At 46.5% G+C, this 4,674-nt stretch overlaps 1 pseudogene; it reads left to right on the top strand.

The window, feature by feature from the left end:
• Positions 1-1,206: 1,206 nt before the first annotated feature.
• Positions 1,207-4,287, top strand: LOC147460326 (uncharacterized; annotated as a pseudogene).
• The last annotated feature ends 387 nt before the right edge of the window (positions 4,288-4,674 follow it).

Raw genomic sequence — 4,674 nt, 5'->3', positions numbered from 1 at the left:
TTCCATCCTTGAACAAATCATCTTCAAATCCAGTAGTGATTGCATCGTCATGAGAATTGTGCAATCAACCTGTCAAGTTCAAGTTATCATATTCTTGATGAAGTCACGGTGCCAAGGTGCATCAATAATGGTGCAGTAGTACTTTGTTGTCTCAAACTTCCATAGTGCAATAGCTATATTGATATCATATTCCTACTTAGCCTTAACCTTATCAAGACCATGCATACTTGAATGAACTCTTCTTCCTTTCAACAGCCTCTTGCTCAAAACACACAATTACATGCTTGCCAATTCCTCAAAGCTTGTAGATCAACTGGCCTCTTGCGGTGGACTGGCTAGAATTAACATGTCCAATAAACACAATGTTGAGCTATATCCTCTCCTTAATTGCGATTAGGACTATGCAAGGGGCTCCTACTTCATGTCAAAATGCCTCAGCTTCGAAGGAGGATCTCTCTCTCTCTCTCTCTCTCTCTCTCTCTCTCTCTCTCTCTCTCTCTCTCTCTCTCTCTCTCTCTCTCTCTCTCTCTCTCTCTCTCTCTCTCTCTCTCTCTCTCTCTCTCTCTCTCTCTCTCTCTTTCCCGTAACCCTAGCGCAGACTAGAGCAGACCAACATCGTCTACCTCAGCCCCCCCTAGGCGAAGGGCTGCCCTGGGGGAGGCGTTAAGCTTTAGCCTAGCCCCCCTCAACAACCCACGCAGCTCTGTGCGAAGCTCTGCCCCAGCCCTGCGAGGACGGCCTCAGTACGGGTTCCAGACTCAGCCCTGCGAAGTACAGCAGGCCGCGGTGCCCTTCGGCAGGGAGAGATTCCAAGCATTGTGCACCCTTGCAGGGGCGAGCACACCCGCAACACGAGCTTCCACTCTACGCTGTTGTTTTTCGACAGGGGAGGCGTCTGCAGGTCCCGATACACTCAAAAAAAAAAAACCTTTTCAAAGGTTGTTGTAGCCTTGGGCATTAGAGAGGTTTTTCCGGCATTGGTTTTTGGTTTTCGGCTTCAGCCCTGCGAAGTACAGCAGGTCGTGGTGCCCTCCAGAAGATACTCGACACAGTTAAATCTGCAGGTCACGACACAGTTCAAGCCTTCTCACAGTTCTGAAGTTCATAACTTTTTCAAAGGTTGAAGCCTTGAGCATTCTCAAAGGGTTTTCCCTCTAGAATTTGTGAGTCAGTGGTTGGTTCGCTTTTATCCCCTCAAGCACAGGGATGGCTACTCCAAAGACCCCCGCCAAAACAAGACCGAGTTTTGCAACAGTGCTGGCAGCCCCTAGCAAACTTGATCGCATCACGCAGTTGCAAGCAACTCTTGATCGAGTCTTGGAGGAAAACTTTGAACTCAAATCTCGCCTGTGCAAATTAGAAGAACAATTCAAGTCTATGGCTGACCTCACCACCGACAAGGTAAAGGAGGTTGAGGCAAAGGTTAGCCAAGTTCACTCAACAACCATTGCCCAAGTAAAGACGTGTGTAACAAAGGAAATCTCCGAACAAAAATCTCAAGAAGATAATGCTCTCAAGGTACGCATCGATGGGCTCCCCTTGCAGTGGTGCACTGTTGAGGACACCCTTGAAGAGGCAATCATCAAACTTAACAACATTATTGAGCCAATCAACATCAAGTCAGAGAATGTCGCTTGGATCAATGATACACATCGTCATGTGCGTCCCGAGCATTGTGTTCTTACCTTCAAGAACAAAGAGGAGCGGGTGAAGTTTCTACGTCAGTCCCGCCTTCTCAAAGAAACCAAGCTTTGGATTGCAGAAGAATTGACCATGAATCAACTCAAGAGTAAAGCGAGTGAGCTTAAGAAGGTGCATGAAGCGCGTAAGCAAGGAAAATGGGCAATCTATCAAGGTGGCAAAGCGATCATCCAGGAATTCCGAAATCCCAAACCAGCTCTCCCCCCAGCCGACCCTGAGGTTTTTGTTTGTTTTCTCCTACCCTACCCTCTTGATGGACCCTCAGTCCTTAACTGATATGTATCAGCACACAGTGAGAATGAATCGTTGTAATGTTGTGTTCTTGGTCCCATAGGTCATATATGACCTCCGTGGACGATAATCCAATCTATCTATCTATCTCTCTCTCTCTCTCTCTCTCTCTCTCTCTCTCTCTCTCTCTCTCTCTCTCTCTCTCTCTCTCTCTCTCTCTCTCTCTCTCTCTCTCTCTCTCTCTCTCTCTCTCTCTCTCTCTCTCTCTCTCTCTCTCTCTCTCTCTCTCGTGGTGCAGACATGAAGTGTTCATAGCCTCTGTTTGATGGATTTTGAAGAGGGTGGCCCACCTTATTTTGGACTGAGGTGTACCGTGCCATGAACTAATGCATCATAATGAAGCCCCCCCTTCTCCATGCGTTCACCAAGAGTTCACGACGTTCATAAGATACCAACCATGAAACCTACAAAATCTACAATGGCCCGCTCATGCTAAAGCGGAACGCTACCATGCGCGCATGAGCATGTTTAGGTTAGTAGTCGTTGAAGGGCACCAAACGTTTGGCTAAACACACCCATGTGCATGCTACATCTCTCTCTCTCTCTCTCTCTCTCTCTCTCTCTCTCTCTCTCTCTCTCTCTCTCTCTCTCTCTCTCTCTCTCTCTCTCTCTCTCTCTCTCTCTCTCTCTCACACACACACACACACACACGGGGTATGCATGCACATACCCTATCCAAGGGTCATGGAAGGAGGAAAATCATGCATCTTGTCTTGTCTCAGAGGGGCAATCATGTTGACTAGAGGGATTACGGTCTGTAAGCGACGGCTACACCCGCGCACGCACACACACACACACACACACACACACACACAGAATGCTAAAAGGGAGCCAACTATTATGTGTATGTGCTTGATATAGATGCTATTAGAATGCCTTCATTGCCCACCTTCAACACAGAGACCACAAACCACACCTTAAAGAAAGACCTAACAATATCAAAACCCTTCACTTTCAACTTAAGGACACACATGTCCTCAATCCGGTGCCTCATCAATGGCCAAGAAATTGCACCATTTCTCCACTTGCCCCTCCTGTGGCCTTTTGCAAGACAATTAGGATTGACAAGTTACAACAAGAGAAAAGCATTGTTGTGTACAACCTACATGTAGGTAATCGACAAAGGTCACCTTGCCTCAGGATTATGTGACGCAGGGTAGTAAATGAAATGTAAGCGGTGGGATCGAGGACGTGGAAGTGGGGTGCATTTTTCAAAAACCTAGACACTGTGCAATTTTTCCATATTGACTTTTCTCTTTGCATAGTTTACTTTATGAAGAAGTGAAGTGGCTAGGGGAGAAGCAACCCCATGTGGGCATGTAATTAGAGCATTGGGATGCCAAGCACAAGTCCTCATGTTTGAGTCTTTAATGCGGCCTGCAGTGTTCACAAAAGACCAACCTTTAGTGTATTTAAAGGACAAAAACTAAAAATTCACGTCTAGTTAGGCTTGGCAAGTTGGCCGCAAGCCAGGTGGTCTATAGGTGAGAGGGTAATGCAGAGTATGGGAGGCTGAATGGTGTGTATGTCTCGCATGTTCCCTCACACTCCTCAAGAATCCTACTCCGTCTCACTGTATCAAATGACCTGAGTGGGCTTTGCCTTTCCCCTTTCTCTGCCCCTCCCCATAGGGGTGGGTGGCAACACCAATGGAGCTAAAGGAAGAATTACAATGGCTTGGTGCATCCAGTGTAGAACAACCCAAGGGCACTTGGGCAATCACCCATTGATTGCCATGGTAGAGGGTGGCACCCTCTACCATGGCAATCAATCCTCTATTTCAAGAAATTCCTACTGCTATTCATGAATTCTGCCCCTACTTCTACACTCTCTCTGATTAGACAGCTGAATCCAAGTTCCAAGGGAGTCCCCAACCAAGTACAATTTCCCTCCTATGCCACTATGGCTAGCGTGCCACCTAGAAACCCTAACATTGGGGTTTCTTTTGATGTTGAGCTAATGTGTCCGTGGTTTATGTCCCAGCTGATTCAAGATCTAGGCAATGGCCAAAGACCTCTGCTCAACCATGATGCTGGAGTAGTCTCTTTGGACATTAGCCACATGACATCGAGATCTTCTCCAAACAGATTGTGGGTGGGCTCGGAAGGAATCAAGTATCTCAGGGCAATCCAGAAGATGGGGGAGATGTGTCTTCTCAGCACCAGACCATTAAAGAGGTACAAGCCCACGATAAGGCAAAAGATACTTCCTAACAATTATAATGATGCAAGGAATAAGAACTTTGGCATTCTCAACTTCAATACAGGGCTGTTACTGGAATGCTTCATGGAGTGAGGCCTTCTATAGGTACAAGCACAAGATAAGGCAAGAGATAGTCCTAATAGTTCTAGTGATGAAGAAGATGACTCTGATGAAGAAGAAGTCATCGTCCCCACCCAGGAATTAGAACTTTGGCATTCTCAACTACAAGAAAGGGTTGTTATTGGCTTGCTTCATGGAGTGAGACCTTCTATAGAGGCCTTAAATATTTGGATTGGCTCGAAACTAGGAAAACGGGAACAACAAGGTATCACTTGTTCAATATCTTCCAAATAATTACTATTTTTTCTTCTGCAGTGATGCTAATGCTTCTCTGCAAATAGTCGATCGGGGGCGATGGCTCATTAGGAACTCCCCTCTATCTGTGCTTAACCGGTTCCTAGGTTTTAATCCCAGAGGGCC

Source organism: Adiantum capillus-veneris, chromosome 4, assembly GCF_014529385.1.
Source record: "Adiantum capillus-veneris isolate H3 chromosome 4, ASM1452938v2, whole genome shotgun sequence".
Lineage (NCBI taxonomy): Eukaryota > Viridiplantae > Streptophyta > Polypodiopsida > Polypodiales > Pteridaceae > Adiantum > Adiantum capillus-veneris.
Note: the sequence above shows the minus strand (reverse complement) of the source record. Positions and strands in the feature narration are given on the sequence as shown.